Source organism: Stenella coeruleoalba (genome assembly GCF_951394435.1).
Source record: "Stenella coeruleoalba genome assembly, chromosome: 12".
Taxonomy (NCBI): Eukaryota; Metazoa; Chordata; class Mammalia; order Artiodactyla; family Delphinidae; genus Stenella; species Stenella coeruleoalba.
The window spans coordinates 69256151-69274960 of record NC_137158.1 but is presented as its reverse complement, the minus strand read 5'-3'; the positions used below and the strand labels follow the sequence as shown (position 1 = coordinate 69274960).

At 43.2% G+C, this 18810-nt stretch overlaps 1 protein-coding gene across 1 annotated transcript in view; it reads left to right on the top strand.

Annotated features, from left to right (window-relative positions):
* Positions 1-17435, top strand: part of ADAT2 (adenosine deaminase tRNA specific 2) — a 118858-nt gene extending 101423 nt beyond the window's left edge. Inside the window, exons 7-9 of the transcript XR_013830710.1 lie at positions 802-961; positions 12081-12170; positions 17418-17435. The gene's annotated coding sequence lies outside the window, so the exon portion shown is untranslated. The remainder of the gene's footprint in view (positions 1-801; positions 962-12080; positions 12171-17417) is intronic.
* Positions 17436-18810: the final 1375 nt, after the last annotated feature.

Sequence of the window (18810 nt, the reverse complement as noted above, 5' to 3'; positions counted from 1 at the left end):
TGCAGCTCCTGCCCTGAGGAAGCCCTTCTCATCAGCCTGTCCCTCCACCTCCGTCCTCACTCCTCAGCACATTTGGGTGCTGGCATGTTCACAGGCATCCTATGTGTGAATTTGCCCTTGCTCATGTCCTTTTCTAGAAAAGTAACTTTATCCTTTGATGTAGAGGTAGCAGGGAGAGGGACAGGCAAGGGTACTTTGTAATCATATTTTCAGTTACTTGAAAGTAAAAAATTGTGATTTTTTTTCCCCCTTTGCAAAAATTTTTCAATGCTGTTAACTGATATCAGAAGCCACCTGGGTCTCCTATTAAATGGGCCTGCTGTCATCTTCAGAAATGTAGTTTGTTGCCTGAAAGAAACAACAAAGTCTTGTTTGTCTACCGAATAAAATTTAAAACACGCAATGTGACTGTAGCCAATCAGAATGGTCTCAACCTTTCCAGTAATGACAACGTGTCCATGGTCCTTGACAGCGGGACGTGAAGAAGGGCACTTACTCCTGTGAATCACAGGGTGCAGGATTTCGGGGGTCTCTGCCGACCTCCCAGCCCAGGACAGACCCTGTGAAGCCATCCAGCACTGCAGCAGAGCCAGCGAATAATGAGGTCACTCACCTCATCCTTCCTCCTGCCTCTGGGCAGCAGCAAAGCCAACCGACCCTAGTCAAACAGCTTTTACAAGAGCCGCACACACTTTCTCTTCAGTGTTTCCAAAGACAAAACCTTGGCGGGGTGTGTGAAGTGACAACACAGGAAGGCGGTTGTAGGGCCGAACCAACCCTGCTCTCCATTCTCTCTCCCAGGCTCAGAGACCAGCCTGCCTTCCTGTGGTTTCCGTGGAATCAAAATGTTTGCATGGGTTTCGTCATCTCCAGGAGAAGCTAGCTGGTCATGCAGTGATGGCCTCGTCCTTCACCAGGATGCCAAGTGTCGGGGGATGAACCCAGAGACTTCATAGAGCAGGTGTGTCCCCCCATCCTCCACCTGACTTTCTGCACCTTCAGGTTTCATAACAACCTGTCTCAGAGTGAGGTGTTATTTAATGGTGTGATAAAACAAGGATATATATTTTTACCATGTTCACACCTGTGGGATTTTGAACTACAAAAAGGCAGCAAAGGGGAAAGAGAAAGGGTCAGTGAAACCCTATACTTCATTTTCATTTCTCAACACCCCTGTTTCTGATACCCAAGCATTTCTTCCTTCTACCATTTTCTTCTCACTGAGTCCTCACAGCTCAAGTAGAAAACAACCCAGGGGCATGATTAAAAAGAGAGATTTCCTGGGAGGTAGGGAGTACAACTGGCTCAGACCTCCTGCGTTGGTCCCACTGGGGCCTCACAGCTTCAGTCTGGTGGGGATATACTGAGCGCAGGCCTGCAGCTCACGTCCCAGTCGAGTGAGCCCTCACCCGGGATTGGCGGGGCTGTGCACATGTGTGTACATGTGCGTGTGTATGTGTGCTAGGAGCAGGCTCGTGGGATGGGGAGGGTGGAAAAGCCTCAAAATTCAACCTCCAGAGAGGAGTTTTAAGTCAAGAGAGTCCCAACTAAAGACTTTTAATACAAAACTAGAGACAAATGCATCCTTTATCAAAAGGTGTTACCAAGAAACATGTTAACTACTTGTACTTTTCATTCAAACTTAAAGTTAAGTCACAGTTAACAGGCCCTTCTGGACTCTTAACTAAAGACTGTAGCCGGAACAGAATTATCTAGAGCTCCACAAGAAATCTTCCATGTGCTGTCTGTCACTGGCTTTGACAGGCCTGGTTCTACTGATGTTACCATGTCCTGTGTGTCTCTCTGAACTTGTTCTAGCCCGTGTTTATACTGTCTCTCCACACCCCATCTGCAGCCAGTATTTGAACAACTCCTCCTGTCTCTTTCTTCCAAACAGAAAAGAGGGAGGTACCACCAGTGTCCTCTGATGGAGTGTCACGGAATCACGGCTGTGACATCTTAATAGCCGCACTCCATGACAGAGCCAAAGTTGTCCCTGCTTTGCTAAATGACAGGTCAGGAGGGGCACAAAAAATGACTTTCTCTCAGCCTCCTCCTGTCCTGTACTTTAATGCATTTTCAGTCAGATTACTCAGAATTATTAACATTTTATAGTGTATTGGAAAAGTGATGTCAGGTCATTTTCTTTTTTCTTTCCTTTTTTTAAAAAAATATTTATTTAGGCTGCGCCGGATCTTAGTGGCGGCACGTGGGATCTTTTAGTTGCGGCATGCGGGCTTCTTGGTTGTGGCTTGTGAACTCTTAGTTGTGGCATGCATGCGGAATCTAGTTCCCCGACCGGGGATTGAACCAGGGCCCCATAAATCAGGAGTGTGGAGTCTTACCCACTGCACCACTAGGGAAGTCCCGATGCCAGGTCATTTGCTAAAGCCTGAGTCTTCCTGCACTTTTATCCCCAGCTCAGCTTTTGAGCTGGTAGCATAAAACCCTCTCAGTTTTCCCATTTGAGAAGAAAGGTAAATGAAATGGGCCTTCAATGTGCTTTCAAGAAGACATGATTTTTAAAGTCACTTTGAACAGTTTAGAAATGAGCACAATTGCTTTTTCTATCCCTCATTTGGTTAATAGAGAAAAGGGTTTCTCAAGCTAAGATGAGAACTTCTGGAAGAGTCATGAGCTCTATGGCTCTGGATGTCTCCCAGCTGGTTTTAACAGGCAACTCAGGTCTGGGGAGGGATGGATGGCTAAGTGCCAGCTTAATTGGAACGTGGGGTTCCAACTCCAGCTCCACCACTATGTGTGACCTTGGTCAATACCCTAACATCATTACAGATCACAGTGATAAATAACATCGTTACATTATCAGTGGGGATAACAAGAGTAGCTACCTCATAGGATTACTGTAAGGGTTAAATGAGCCCATCCATTTGGTTATTATTCTGGTGAATAGTAATTGTAGGGCAGAGAAAAGAGATTGATTAATCGCTGAGAAACTGGGAGGATGAACAGTTTAATGAAATTCAAAAGCTATTGGAAGAGGGCAATAACTTGGTGGAATTAACATCACATTTTATTTTTATTTTACAAAATCCCTTTGGGGTTCTTGTATATGGAAGGGTGTCTCACTATCCCTGCCACCCCTGTCACTTTAGGCTAGACCATGGCAGCTTCTCCAAGGACTGTATTTTGTCATTTTAAAATTGGTTAAATGGAGTAACTCACCATATTTAAAACCAACCGGACTCATTTTCGAGCTCTTGGATTACACTTTATTTTCAAAAGCTTGGGGGAAGTTCTTACCCAAAATGCCCTGGTGAATCCTAGAATTACAGAAATTTCTTCCCAAAGTACATCCGAAGAACCAATTCTACAAACTGTCAGTTATAAGATGAATAAGGTCTGAGGACCTAATGTATAACATGGTGACTATTATTGATAACACTGTATCATATAATTGAAATTTGCCAAGCGAGTAGAACTAAAGTGTTCTCACGCACACAAAAAAGATAACTATGTGAGGTGATGAACGTGGTAATTAACTCCACAGAGGAAATCTTTTCACAGTGAGTATATATGGGAAATCATCATGTTGTACACTTTAAATATCTTACAATTTTGTTTGTCAATTATACCTCAATAAACCTGGACGGATAGAGAGATAGATAGATAAATAAATAAATAAAGCAAGCAAGTAAGTGAGTGACAAATGGTTCCACCTCCTCTCAAATAGAGAAAGGTCTTTTTTGGCCAAGAGGAGGGAATTTCTTTTCCTTACTTCTCTCCCCAACTCTCAATGCAACCCCAAATCAAGATTATTTAAATTCTCAAACTTACTTAACAGAGTGGTCCCCCAGGGCTATAACCAGCCACGCTTCCGTGTGGAAACACAGCCAACACTTTTTGTTCACCCATTATTGAGTTTCTTCCTCCTCAATTCCTTGAAAAGATGAGAATTAGGTGGGGAAGCAATGTATCTGCCTGTGAGTTCTCCTGTGTCCAAGTTCAGCAGAGGGATGGAAATATAAGGCTTCCTCCCCATGGGGCAAAGATGTGAATGTCTCATTGAAGGAGGCCTCTAGCCCAGAGGAGCCAGAGGCGGGTGCTGACATGTTTTCCTGGCCCCGGGATTGGGCTGTGACCTCCAGGGCCGGCGCTTCCTGCCTGCATCACCATACAGGCTCCAGGGAGTGGGCCTGGCCCCGGGACCATGGTCCTTGCTGTAATGGCCCTTCCTCCACCTCCTTCCACCCTCACCTGGGCTGCCTCGTATTTCCCCAGTGCTCCTTCCGCTCAGTGGGGACCTTTCTCTCCACCCTCAATGCAGAAGGAGCCACACCAGGCTAGTGGTGAGGGTGAACTCAGGACAGGCTTTTCCCCATAATTCTGAATTTCCTATGTTTTGTCAGTGTCAACCAGACTCTTAATGCTATTTTAATGTAGTTGTTTTGTGTGTGAATAATATGCTCTTTTTGCCAAACCTCAAGCCCTGGAACTAAGATCTCATAAAAATGCCTAGAGTCCAAAGCTAATAGCTGTTATTCAGCTGTTATGGGGTAAGGCCGAAAAAGTTTCAGATTGATGTTATTCTCACCAAGGCAGCGGTGATACGAAACTATTGAGGGGGGCCCCAAGGCTCCAGATGCCCGGGGTGGAAGAAGCGCCGTGTCCCATCAGGATGTCCCAGTCGCTTTCCCTCCACAGCCCCTGTAACAGCTTCCGCCTTCATGATCCTCAGCTCAGTGAATAGCCTCACCTCCCACCCAAGCTGAAAGTCCTGGAAGTCACCTTTGACACCTGCCCCCCAACCTCTGTCACCCACCATACACATCTGATCGTCGCCAACATTCATTCAACAAGTATTTATTAAGGGCCTGTTGCACGCCTGGCGTTCTGCTGGGTGGGATGACGAAGCGACGCCTGCTTGTAGGATAGAGGGTAGGGTCATGGTTAAGAGTGTGGACTCTGAAGCCGGAGGTCGCGGGCGGGTGCTGCCACCATTAGCTCTGTGACCCTTGACAAGGTCTTTTTGTCTCCCTGTGTAAAATGGGGATAATAATAGCATCTGCTTCATGGTTACTTTTTGACACCTACATGAATTATAATTTCTAATGCACTCAGTGCCTGGCACATGGTAAATTCCATGTGAGTATTTGAAAAATAAAATGATAGAAGAGAGATTGGTATCAAGCCTTCACACAAACAAGGGAAGTGGCAGGTGGGAGAGGGTGGAGGCCCTGTGAGATCCCAGGAGCCTGGGCTGGGATGTGAAGGACGAGTGGGCATCAAAACGTCCATCTCCTGCCACTGTCCTCGTTCAAGCTACAGTCACCTCTCTCCTGGGCCACAGAAATGTCCCTCATAGTGGTCTTCTTTCCTGTTCCCCTCCTCGCCAGACAGCAGCCAGTGGGGTGTTTCTAAATCTTAAGTCTGATTGGGTCGTTCCCTAAATGGCATTCTTCAGTGGCTCCCAAGTTCCCTCAGGTCTATATGCAAGTATCCTTAGGGGGCTTACAAGGCCCTGCATCATTTTCTTTCCACCATTGTCTTGGTCCTCCTTTTCCTCGTCTCTTTAACCCCCAGGAAACACCCTCACACGCTATACTTCAACCCTGCGGAATTTCTTTTAGTTCTCTCTGTAGGCCACAGTCCTTCTCCCCTCTGGACCTCGGCTCTTTTAGTCACATCCACCTGGCATATCTCTCTGCTCTGCCCCACCTTTCCCTGGTGAGCTCCTATCATCCTCCAGACCTCAGCCTCAGCCTCACCTCCTCGGGGACTGCCTTCCCCAGGCTCCTGAGCTGGGTTGGAGCTCCTCCTGTGATTTCCCGTGGCCCCTCCTAGGGCCCTATTGCAGTGTTGATCACTTTATCTATTGATCACTTTATTGTGTAATTTTCCCCTTTACTCTCTGTATTCCTGCCAAGCTCTGGGAGGGTAGAAACTGCCTTCTTGTTCAAGTGTATCCTCTGAATTCAGCACAGTGCCGGGCACATGGTAGGCTCACAATGCATGTTATAGGTTGAATTTATGTCCTCCCCCAAATTCATATGTTGATGTTCTCACAATGTGACCTCCAGTACCTCAGAACGTGACCTTACTTGGAGATGGTATTGTTGCAGATGTAATTAGTTAAAATGATTGGAGTTAAAATATTGAAGAAGAGTGAGCCCCTAATCCAATCTGACTGGTGTCCTTAAAAACAAAAAAACATGTGAAGGGAAAGACATGCATAGAGGGAAAACAATGTGAAGATAATCCAGGGAGAAGACATTCATCTACAAGCCAAGGAAGGCGGCCTGGAGCAGATCCCTCCCTCACAGCCCTTGGAACGAACTACTCCTGCCGAAACCTTGATCTCCAGCTTCTAGCCTTCAGAACTGTGAGACAATAAATGCCTTACCGAAGCCACCCAGTGAGCGGTATTTAGTCATGGCAACCCTAGAAAACGAAGGCAACATATTTCTTCACAGACTGGGTTTCCAGCTCCTTTAAATGTGCTCCTACAAGTAAAGACTTCGCGTGTGCACAAATATCCCCTAAACAGCTCCGTGTTCCACAAATAGTTGGATCCACAAGAATGGCAGGCCCAGGTGGCTGTCAGTCATCACAGCACACAGCCAATTTCAGCGTCGAACGACCCCTCTCCCTGGGTATTCCAAGATCTTCACCCGAGTGGGCAGGGGAGGTGCTCCACTTGTCAAACTCCCACAGTGGGGGGCATGGGAGCTGACGGGCAGGCAGGTGCTTGTTTTCCTTTCCAGCCAGGAGAAGCAGCTGAGGAGGAACCAGGCAGAGCAAAGCACAGGGAAGCAGAGAAATAAGAGTAGGTGTGTGGAGCCAGAGCTGTGCTCATTCTGGACTCCAGAACCATGCCACTGTCAGGGCAAAGCTGTGCATTAGCCAAAATGTCAGGGAGGAATTTTCCCCCTTTATAAAGAAAGTTCTCCTTCTCCATTTGATTGCAGCCTCTAAGAAGCAATTTTTTCAAATTTCTTCTGACTTAAGAAGTTCAGAGTTATGTTGAGCTGAAGAAACACCAGGATCGTAATTACGGTTATTATAGGGAGTTGTTGTATGCCCATCACCACAGCATCTGGCTGTAATCACATGCTTAATGGAATGCAAGATGATCCATTGCTCATAATGGGCACTTTCTGAGCCAGGCAGCCACCAAGCGCCCACCCTCCCACTTGGAGGCCCAACAGAACAGATGTTTGTGGAAAGAGAGGATGCTTGTGCCTGTCTGGAGGGCCAGCGACCTCAGGGCAGTGCTCAGGGAGAGTCATTCCATAACAAGGTCTTGGAACTCATACGGTTCTGACAAGTCAGGAAGGGCAAGATGCAGGCTCTTCCCTTACTCTGGGTAGCAAGAAGGGGTTGGGGGGGATCGTGATGCTCACCTCTGATCACAATGAGCCTCACAGATGGTGAAGTGTGAGTATGGGATGTAGACCCATAGTCGCTCCTGGTAACCCCAAGCTCCTGTCCCCATTCTTTAGCAACTGGGATGCCCCAACACACTGAAAAGGCAGAATGACAATCCCTCTAGTCAAACAATTCCTGAGGTATAATTATCTTAGTCTGCCCTGGCTGCCATAAAAAAACAACAACAGCACTTATTTCTCAGGGTTCTGGAGGTTGGGAAGTGTGAGATCAAGGTGCTGGCAGATTCATTTCTTGATAAGTGCTCTCTTCCCTGGCTTGCAAATGGCCACCTTTGCCTTCTCGCTATATCATTACATGGAGGAGAGAGGAGGCTCTGGTGAGTCTTCTTATAAGGGCACTAATCCCATCATTGGGGCTCCACCCTCATGACTTCATCTAAACCTCATTACCTTCCCAATGCCCCACCTCCTAATCTCCTAATGCCATCACATTAGGGGTTAGGGAGTCAACATATGAATTTTGGGGGGGACAAATGTTCTGTCTGTGACAATAATTACACTTGCTCTCTCTTCTCCCTTTCTCTCTCTCTCTTGTTTGTGTGTGTGTGTGTGTACCCCCCATTTCTTCCTTCACACCTCAATTTTGAGAGCCAAGAAACCAAAAGTCATATGTCTCTGATCTGGCCTCAACCCTACAGATACGGCCCCTGACTGCTTTTAGTCTCACCCTGACCCCTTTTGGTCTCACCATGCCCCAGGCTACCAGATGCCTCATGCTGGCTTTACCACGTTTGACTACAGTGGAGTATTAGCTCATGTCTATAGGAGTCCCTTTAGACCGGTGCTATTAGAAACCCCAAGGCCACTTGATTGTACTGTGCCACACATTCCGGGTCTATTTTATTAACTTCCCCAAACATAAAACCCTATGGTCATCTAGCCTCTCTGGTATCATCATGCTTGATCTCTATGCTTCTTCTTTTTTATTGTAGTTTTCTGTGGCTGTCTTGCCTCTGTGGTTCCAATGCAAATAAACTTTCCTGTATCCTTAACCAATTCCATAGCCAAGAATCTTCTGCATGCCCTAACAGGCATCTCAAACTCAACACTACCAACGATGAACTTCTAGTATACTTTTGCCCACCCTATCCCTGTAAACAAATGTCTCTGCCATTGATTAGTTCAGTTGGTGATACCACCACCCATCCAGCTGACTATCCTTCTCCCTCACCCTACATCTTACCTAACAAATCCTACAGCATTTAATCTCAAAATACTGCATATGTCAGACTAGAAGGCACGAGCATTTAAAATAGAGCCCCCTGGATTTTCAACTGGGAGATAATCTCTCAGACTCAACCATTTTTGAGGGGGGCAAATTTAATCAACAGTCAAATGTCTATATTTAAATTATTAATTTAGCTACACGTGTATATTTAAAATAGCACTTAAGCTATAAAGATATTAATTTAGAAATCAACATCCTCACTCATGTTTTCTGAAAGAGTTTTATTCAAACTCGTCACGTGCAGTTTTGACACCAGGGTTTCTTTCCTCACTGGAGCGTAGAATTAAGATGGTTTTCTAGAGCAAATCATGGTCAATTCTGTGTTGTTTGAGACACAGTATTTTAGAATCCAAATGTGATTCTGTCTCTGGAAACAGTTCCTAAAGTCACAAGAACCCATCAAGCAGCTGGGGTTTTTTCAACTGTGTATTGTAATCCTCACTATGTAATCACTTAATATATTCATTTAAAAGTAATCTTTCAAACGCTTGTTTGTAACACCATGCAACAGTTGTATTGTGAGGTCATAATCCCAGGAAAAATTACTGCAGTTCGATTAATTGCCTTTGCCTTTTTTTTGACTGAATCAGTCAGGAGGCCTCTCTAACACCTCAAACCAGCACTGATTCAAGCCATTTCAGGCCAGTGTGCCTTCTCCAAACATAGGGCGACCATATGCCCTGTTAGCCAGGGGCAGTCCTGGTTTAGCATGTTGTCCCTATGTAGTTATCAATAGGACCATCTCAAAAGTGTCCCAGTTTGATCATTAATCATATCATCAAGTACTGGTTTGTTGTTCCAACTAAGGTAATTGAAAGAACTCCCTAATAAGGATTTATAAACATTCACATATAAGGTTTGTTTATCTTCTCCATAGGTTTATGTGGGGATGGGGAAGCACTTTGTCTAATATTTAGGCATAAGCAGTGTTTCTTATCAACTCTCACAGGAGCTTCCCAGGTGGTTTCTCTGCTTCCAGCGAGTTCCCCCTCAGTCCAGCTTCTACTGTGCTATCTCTCCCCTGCTTATGACCCTTCAATGGCTCCCCACTGACTACAGGATTATAGTCAAGCTCCTACCGTGGCTTACAACACCCTCATTTTCTGGATTCCCTTTTGCTTCCTAAAACTCATTTCCTGCTTTTCCCTATGTGACAGACTGAATCATAGCCTCCCAAATATATTCACATCCTAATCCCTGGAACCTGTCCATATTATCTTATAAAAAGGGACTTTGCAGCTGTGATTAAATTAAATCTTGAGATGGGGAGATTATCCTAAAATTACCCGGGTGGATCTGATCTACTTACAGTGGTCCTTATGAGAGGGAGGCAAGAAGGTCAACGAGGAAGTAAGGAAAAGGGAGGACAGGCAGAATCACAGGGAAGGGCGATATGATGACAGAAGCAGAGATTGGAGTCATTCACTTTGAAGATGGACAAAGAAGGAGCCAAAAGCCAAGGAATGCAGACCGTCAGCAGACGATGAGAAAGGACAAGGGAGCAGGTTCTCTCCTAGAGCTTCCAGAAGTGATCAGCCCTGCCGACACCTAGACATTAGCCCTGTGAAACTGAATTTGGATTTCTGACCTCCAAAGCTGTAAAGAGAACAAATTTATGTTGTTTTAAGCCACTGTGTTCGTGGCAGTGGGTCACAGCAGCCATAGGAAACACTATATCCTACTTGGTGCTTTACAGTCCAGCACCTTCTGTCTGTCTGATGCTCACCACTCACACCACGCTCTTTCCTGCCTCTGCTACTTTGCTGCCACCCCTCCTGCCTGGAATGCTCTCTCCCTCCCACCCAGCCCCCATTTGCTTGGTCAAATCCTGTTCACTCATATGACTCAGTGTGGGTGTTCCCATCACTGACCTCCACACCTACATCCACCTAGGTGGGGTGAGCACTCTTCCTCTGGCTCCCATTCATTCACATTCCTCTAGCATTTATTTTTCCATAGTTCCGTAAAATTATATATCTGATTGTCATCTCCAACACTTCCAAGAAGGGAGTGTGTCATTTATTTTTCTATCTCCATATTCAGTAGGTGCTCAATAATTGTTTGTTGAATAATTAAAAAAAAGAATTTAAAGAACTTAACAAATATTTCTTATAAGAAACATTGGGTTATCCTTTGCCCATTGCCAAGTGATTTGAGGAAGAGCCACCTATGTTCAATATTCTATTAGGTATCATCCTAGAAGAAATTGTGATTGCTGCCAATTGGAGAAATTCTAGGAATCAAAATGGAAGAGTTCCAGGTCTCTTTCATCCCTCAGAGAGGGCTTTCTGGAATCTTGGCCCAGGGACAGATGTTTAGTGGATCAGAGAAAGCTTTCCCCTCAGATGAACTTGTTCATCAAGGTCCAGAGGCCAGGCTCTAAGCTCCATTGGGTAATGGGGGCCTCAGTTCAAATGGCTGTGTGCCAGAAATGTGTCCTCCCACACTTTAGCCCAAGGGGACTGTGCTGCTTTTTAAACAGGTCTTTCTGTCTCTACACCTCTGCTCACTCGTTTCCCTCCTCTTGGACTGCTCTTCTCTCTCCCTTTCCATGTTTCCATATTTCAACCTACTCGTTCATTGAAGTTCAGCTTCTAAAACGTTCCCAACTCCTAGTTGGCCATTTCACAGTTCAGATGAGAGAATATAAATAATTCAGTCCATTCCATCGCTACCAAAAAAGCTGAAGATCAAGTTTCTCCGAGACGGAGCCAACAACATCTCTCTCTACCAAGGAGAGCACATTTTCAGAGGAACGCAAGCATATCTTTCGAATGGTGGTGAAATCGGCCATATAGGCCTCTGAGCATCCTCTTGTGTATATTCTGTGGCCCATTATGGTAATTTCCTCTCCTCTTTACCTTCCTTGTAACTGGGCGATTATACTGCAGATCCCTGGGTACTATAATTGGCATTGCAATATGAGGCTTCATTTGATGCTTGCAAATTATGGGGCCAGGGCTGAAGCTCTGATGTGGGACTTGCTTCCCCGTAAGTCAGAAGAAGTTACATGTACATGAGTGCATTGGAATAAAGAACCTTTTCTCATAATCACAATTTAATATTTAAAAATAAAATTTCAGTTACAGAAAAATAATAGGATCAGGCCCACCATAAAAGGAACAGGAGAACTGAAATGAAGTGCTCTCATAAAAGTTTCATAAAATACAACCACACACATATTACACACTTGGGAGAAATGCCATAAAATTTCTACACATGAAGGGGCAATGTTCCCTTGATCTCTTTTCCTGTTCAACAAGGATTTGTTCTGAATTCCGAAATCCCTACAGGTGAGTGTTCACAGGCATTGCAGCATTTCAGAGGAAAAAGGTTACAATCACTGAGTTGGGAAGATGGGAAACGAGAAATGAGCTCCATCCAGGGAAATCACAAGGTGTTGGTAGGACGACGATTTTCATATAGATGTGTTCTTCCTAATTCAGGTTCTCACAAGAATAAGTAGTTTCAGGAGAATTCAACAACAAGAAAACATGGAGAAAGAAAATATGGTGTGTTGAGGAAGTTTCCTCAAGGTAAGAAGACCTGAGTTCCAGTCTCATTTCACCCTCTAACCCTTTATACAAGACCTTAGTGTCTTCTTCTATTTGTCGTGGAGGTTGAATGAGGTTATTTTCAAGGTTCCTTCTACTGTAATATTCTAGTTCTGTCACCCAGTGCTCACTGGTGTGTGAGGACTAGTTTAGTGAGGGTCAAAGTCTATAGCCACTGAGGCAAAATCTTTACCTGGAGAATATTTTCCCAGCATTTATCTACATGAAGAACTTAGTGAGACACCAGATCTAGAACCTGGTAATTGGCCCCTGTCTGTTTTGTTGGTCTGAGAAAAATGCATCCTATTCTGCCCCAAAAATCTTCCATGGAGAGTTAACTTTCTCTGTAGAAGACGTGTGTGTGTGTGTGTGTGTGTGTGTGTGTGTGTGTGTGTGTGAGAGAGAGAGACAGAGACAGAGACAGAGACAGAGAAGAGAGAGATAGATAGTTATGCTCTGAGAAGCACAATGTTAAAAGGATACATGCACCCCAATATTCACTGCAGCGCTGTTTACAATAGCCAAGGCATAGAGGCAACCTAAATGTCCATCAACAGAGGAATGGATAAAGAGATGTGGTATATACACAGTGGAATAGTACTCAGCCATTGAAAAGAATGAAATAATGCCATTTGCAGCAACATGGATGGGCCTGGAGATTATCATAGTAAGTGAAGTAAGTCAAACAAAGAAAGACAAATATCATATGATATCGCTTATATGCGAAATCTAAAAAAAATGATACAAATGAACTTACTTACAAAACAGAAACAGACTCACAGACTTAGAGAATGAATTTATGGTTACCAGTGGGAAGGGTGGAGGGGCAGGGATAGCTTGGGAATTTAGGATTGACTTATACTCACTGCTATATTTTAAATGGATAACCAACGAGGACCTACTGTATAGCACAGGGGACTCTGCTCAATATTCTGTAATAACCTAAATGGGAGACGAATTTGAAAAAGAATACATATACATATACAAATATATGTATAACTGAATCACTTTGTTGTACACCTGAAACTAACACAACATTAATCAACTATATTCCAATATAAAATAAAATTTTTAAAAAAGAGTGGAAAAAATATTTCACGGAATTGACAAAACCGTGGGTGGAGAAGTGAGGCAGTCCTGAGCCAGAGTCTGTGAGCAGAAAAATAGTAGCCTTAATTGTAAATAACACTCAAATTATACTCTCTTCTCTGCTTTAGCTATAGGTCTGTGTTTTAATGAAATTTATATGGAATAAAGCAATTTCAGGCCCTAAGAAGTTCATTAAATGAAATTATTTATTTATTTAAAAATTATATATGATAAATCCTCCCATTTTCAATTGAGGTCTACTTATTTCAAAAATAGCCAACATAATAAGTTATGACACAAATTCCAAGGCAGCTGCCCTATAACAAAATGGCACAGAGGTTCTCTTGAATTTCATGATTATGAAATTTGACCCATTTGGAGTTCTACATAAAATAAACTGGTGGAAACAATCTACAATGACAATTCTGAACTGAAATCTTCTTTTTCTAGTCATTTGACCTATTTGGAGGCAGCATGGTAGAAGGCAAAGAGTTCAAGTTTCAGAGTCAGGCAATTCTGGGCTCAAACCCTGGCATTGGCACTTCTGTGTGAACCTGGGTGAGTTCTGCCATCTGTCTCTACTTCAGGGTCCTCATCTATCAAACAGAGATCGTATCTTAGGGAATGGTTGTGAAAATTAGAGATCATATATTTAAGTACACAGTGACTAGCATTTGATAGGCGCTCAGTAACAGTAGCTACTGTTATTCCGTTTAATGGACCTGGCCTGTTACACCACTCCCAGCTACAGTGTGCATGCAGGATGAGAAAGCACCAGTATATCCTGGATGTGGCCAGGAGAGCAGGCTTGCCACTCACTGAGGTAAAGCGTCCTGGAGGAAGCCCTGTTAATACAAACAGGTGAAAACTACTCTCCGGCACTCACACCCTGATTTCCCATTGTCATGGTGACAGGGATACCTGGGCTCCCTCCCTCCTCTTCTAGCCACACCATCTTTGTAAATGCCTCCGTCCCCCATAACTTTTTGAACCCTCCTTAGAAAGTCTAATGAATGGCCCCTTTTGAGGGAAGTTCTTACCTGCATGAGGTGGGAAGCTGGGCTGTGGGTGTCCAGGATCGCTTTCAGCAACACACAAAATTTACAGAGAGCCCAGTCTGGAAGAAGTGCTCATAAAATGTGCCATTGAGAAAGCCCTGGCAGCTAAAAAGAGGAGCTGTCACTCTCCAGCGCAGACACGCTCCAACAGCTTCGCGTCATTAAAAAAATACAACACAACACAGCAGAAGAAACAAACAGAGGGAGAAATGAAAATGCCTCAGTAAAATCTACGCAGTCCAACAGGATCTAGCCCCTGTCATGAGGTTTCCTACCGTTCTGTCCTCACTCTGCTTTGGCTACACCGGTTCTGCTTCAGGCTTCACACGCCCGTAATTCTGGATCTTCGCATGGCTCACTCCCTCGCTACCTTCAGGCATCTGTTCAAGGAGGCCTTCCTGGGCAGCTCTGGGTAATAGAGTCCCCATCCTCCCACCCCCTTCCTGCTTCTCTGTCTCTAACTTCTTTCCATTCCCCCGTCGCTACCTCCTGTTCTGCTGCTGCTGCTTCTTTGCACTTACCACTACTGGAACTTTATTTATTTACTTTTTCTTATTTTCTCTTGTCTTTCCTACCCACTAGAATTTAAATGTCATGAGAGTGAGGGATTTGTGTCTTGTTCATCGCTGCATCTCAAGTGCTTACAACTGTGCCTGGCATGTAGCAGGTACTCAATCAATATTTGCTACACGAGTGAATAAATAAACAGAGGAGCAAGAGAAGCAAGAGACTGGGTTTTCTCTCATACTAGGTCATGACTTTCCAACTCTAGGAGGCTGCAAATATTTTCCAAGTGAAATTAGGATTGGAGTTCTAGTGAATTTCCATTTTCAGTCTACACAAGGACATCACCACTTAAACCAGTTCCTTTTTAGAAGTGATATAGTATTACATTTAGTAGTAGTATGTTTTCTTCTAATTCAAGTTACTCCAGTTTTAAAGCAAGTGTATCTTCAGGTTCGTGGTAAAATCACCATATAGGTCTCTTTGTGGCCATTTCGTTAACTTCTCTTTACCTTTTTCATAACGGGTGAATCTTAAAACTGCAGAAGAACTTGGGTTGTCTGCCGCAATAAAACCAGCAGCACTGTTAATAAGGGATATTTAAGCCCAAGACTGTAAGCTCAAGGAGGGCAGGAACCTTGTCTGTTTTTCTAAGTGTTTTATACACAGCACATAGCACAGTGCTTGGCACATAATTTGTTGAGAAACTTAACATATGTGATTAAGTAAATAGACATAACTCTTGTTCTTCTTGGTTACTTTAGCATTGTAGACAGCTAATGAGACTATTGTTACCTTAACCTTTGCATCTAAGTACCCACCTAGTAAAGTTATTAAGGCATTGATTCCTCATTATCTTCTCTCCTTCCCCTGATGGGATGGATTCTCACTCTCCCTGGTAGTCATTAAATTTTTCCTGCAGTCTTGGTGCTTGGTGGCTTCGTTCAGTGGATGTTGCTTCTACAACTACCTCTGTTTGTGTCTTTGTCCCCATCTGCTGCTACTTCGTGTTTGATGTTTCACTCTAATCTCCACAAGGACCTCTGAAGATGGAGGATGGTTATGTCTCAACTCCTGGACTAAGCTTTCTCAGCCCAACCTTGGATGACACTGCTTCTCAGTAACCTGAGATCTTTGTCTAGTATCTTATATGTAGTCTGAACCTTCAATGTGACAGCACTCCTTTGAGGACTCAGAGTAACTTACCCAAGACTAATACCAGAAGATGAATGAAGGCACTACATGACTCATCCTGACTTCACTGAGTATCCCCCAAAACTCACGTCATTTGATTCTCTCCTATCTTAGGGTGATTTCACTATTCCCCCAGCTGGGACATCCTTATCTTACCCATAGGTGTTGGGCAAACTTATTCTCCCATCCTGGTCTTAAAAGTTCTCTTTAACATCTATTCTTAATTCCCTAGAGGCAGTCATGTAAATAAAACCACTATAGTTCTGGAGGTAGAGGCAGGTGCAGATTAATCCCTACTTAGATTTCTGTTATGAACTCTACTTCGTTGACCAATATCCAAATAGGAAAAAGTCAAAATGGGGAACTTTATTACAATTCTAATAATTCTTTTCCAAACCTAACTCAATATTTACTTATTTAAAAATACTTTCAGGTTCTCCTCTCCTTAAAGGAGTAACAAGCCAAAGTAAATTTAGCTTTATAGTTATTTGTTTTATATATCATCAAAACTCTGAAATTCAATGAGGTACCTTGATCTTTCCTTTATTTAATGTTTTCACTATTTAGAATAAGAGTTCAATGACTTCCTGAATGATATTCCACAGTAATCATACTCCCTGAACTCACCTGCCTCTCTGAGGGTAGGTATTGCCATCACCGCTTCAAAAAGTCAATCTCAGCTAAGGACATCTCTCTATCCACCAGCAGACACCCATTCATCAGCGGAAGACCCAAGTTTTTTATAGAAAATGGGCTTTTAACTCATCTTTTTATTATGTAGGACCAAATAGAAAATTTTATTATTAACATATAAGCTAAAATTTTTTCCACCCCAGGATAAACAATGGACTTCATGAGAAAAAATAGAGCATATGGGGCCCTAAAATGTTTTAATAGGAAAATGTTTGTTTATTTAGTACCTACTATGTGCCAGAGAGTGTAAGTATTGTTGATTTGAAGACCATTAGCTATGTTCTATGCCCTTAAGGAGTGCAGAGTCAAGTAGAATAGACAGAATTAGTTATGTTAGGGTTAAAGGAATATATATCGATTGAATATAATCGATTTATTTTGGACTCTAATGGAACTGGGAGGATGGAAGGGCCTCCTTGCTTGCTCTGGTCTGTGGGAGGAATGAGACATCCGTGAGGGAGATGGATCAGACACTGAGAATCAAGAGAGGACATTTCCCTACCCACGCTTCCTCCCTCCCTCCCTCCCTTCCTCCTTCTATTGCTTCTTTCCTTCCTTCCTCAGAAAAGCCCTCCTCTGCCCTCTGCCAACTCTTTCTTCCCATCTCCCCACCAATGTCTATTCTTCATTTCCTTTCTCAAGCCAGTGGTTTAAGGGAGGGAAGACTCTTCTTTGGATCTTTTGTCCCCAGATGAAAAAAATAATGCCCAAGTCTCTCCGCTGCTTTAAGGTATTGGGTTTCAAAAACATTTTTACAACAGCCCTTCCAAGGACCACTCACCTGTCTGCCAAAGGTAAGTAAGGCTCTGGAGTCAAGATCGCCTTCTTTGTCACAGGAGGGGAGGAGATTGTTTTTCACACACTTGGAGGGCTGCCAGTACGTTTGCTGAGTTTATTGCAAGCCTGTTTTAGGGTGTTGTTGGCTCATTAAACTCAGTTTCTTAATGTACAAGAAACTTGATAAGATCTGATAAGACCATCTGGACTATACTAGGGGCAGTGCTAGCTATTTATACCTCCAAATTACCTACACTTTGAAATAAAATGGCCAGTTTCACTCTAATTAAGTCATATCTCCACCAGGAAATGGGCAAAAAAATTTCTTAGTAGTTTCCTGATCTCTTTTTGCACTGTTTGACTTGAAACATGGTAGTCTCAGATTTTCATATCATATATTTATACAAAGTAACTTAAAATTATAACTGATATTTATGTTAATAAAATCAACTATTGATATATACTGATTTCCTGGTTTGAGCCATTAGTACGTTCTAAATACATTATTGTCATTTTATACACATCATTTTCATTTCAAACTACGACCATGCAAGGCAGGCAGTATTATTATTTATCAAATGAGAAAAACTGAGCATCAGAAAAGTTAAGTATCTTTTCCAAAGCCATACAGCTAGTAAGTGGCAAAGCCAAGATTTAAGCATAGATGTGTATATTAACACTATCATATGTATATATTTACGTATGTCAGTAAACTATATGATAAATCATCCTCATGTTTATTTTTTCAAGACTGGTTGTAATTAAAATACAGTTTTTTCCTTTTCCATTTAAAAAGCTGGTTTTGGGGAGAGGAGAAGACAATTGCTAACAGATGTCAACAAATTTTTAGAACTGAGAAAGGAGTTTTTATTTGTCATAAAATGTGAACACTGAATATCTATTTAATTAATAACAGTGTAATAAAACTAGATTAGGATGCTAGGAGATAGACAATGTCTGGAAGATTAGGGGCTGTAAGTGTAAGAGGCCTAATTCCTCATTGCCCAGAGTAGATAGTCAATAGAAAAAAAAAATGTGAATATCAAGAAAAAAAGTTTAAACCTTTGTTAGAAACATGGAGATAAATGTCTATCGAAAGACACAGGCAGAAGAGTCAAAAGCAGTCACTCATGTAGTAGGAGTTGAGAATAAGGAGGATTGGAGTCTGATAGTATACTTGACTTTTAAAATTAAAGATGAGGGCTTCCCTTGTGGTGCAGTGGTTGAGAGTCCGCCTGCCGATGCAGGGGACATGGGTTTGTGCCCCGGTCCGGGAGGATCCCACATGCCACGGAGCGGCTGAGCCC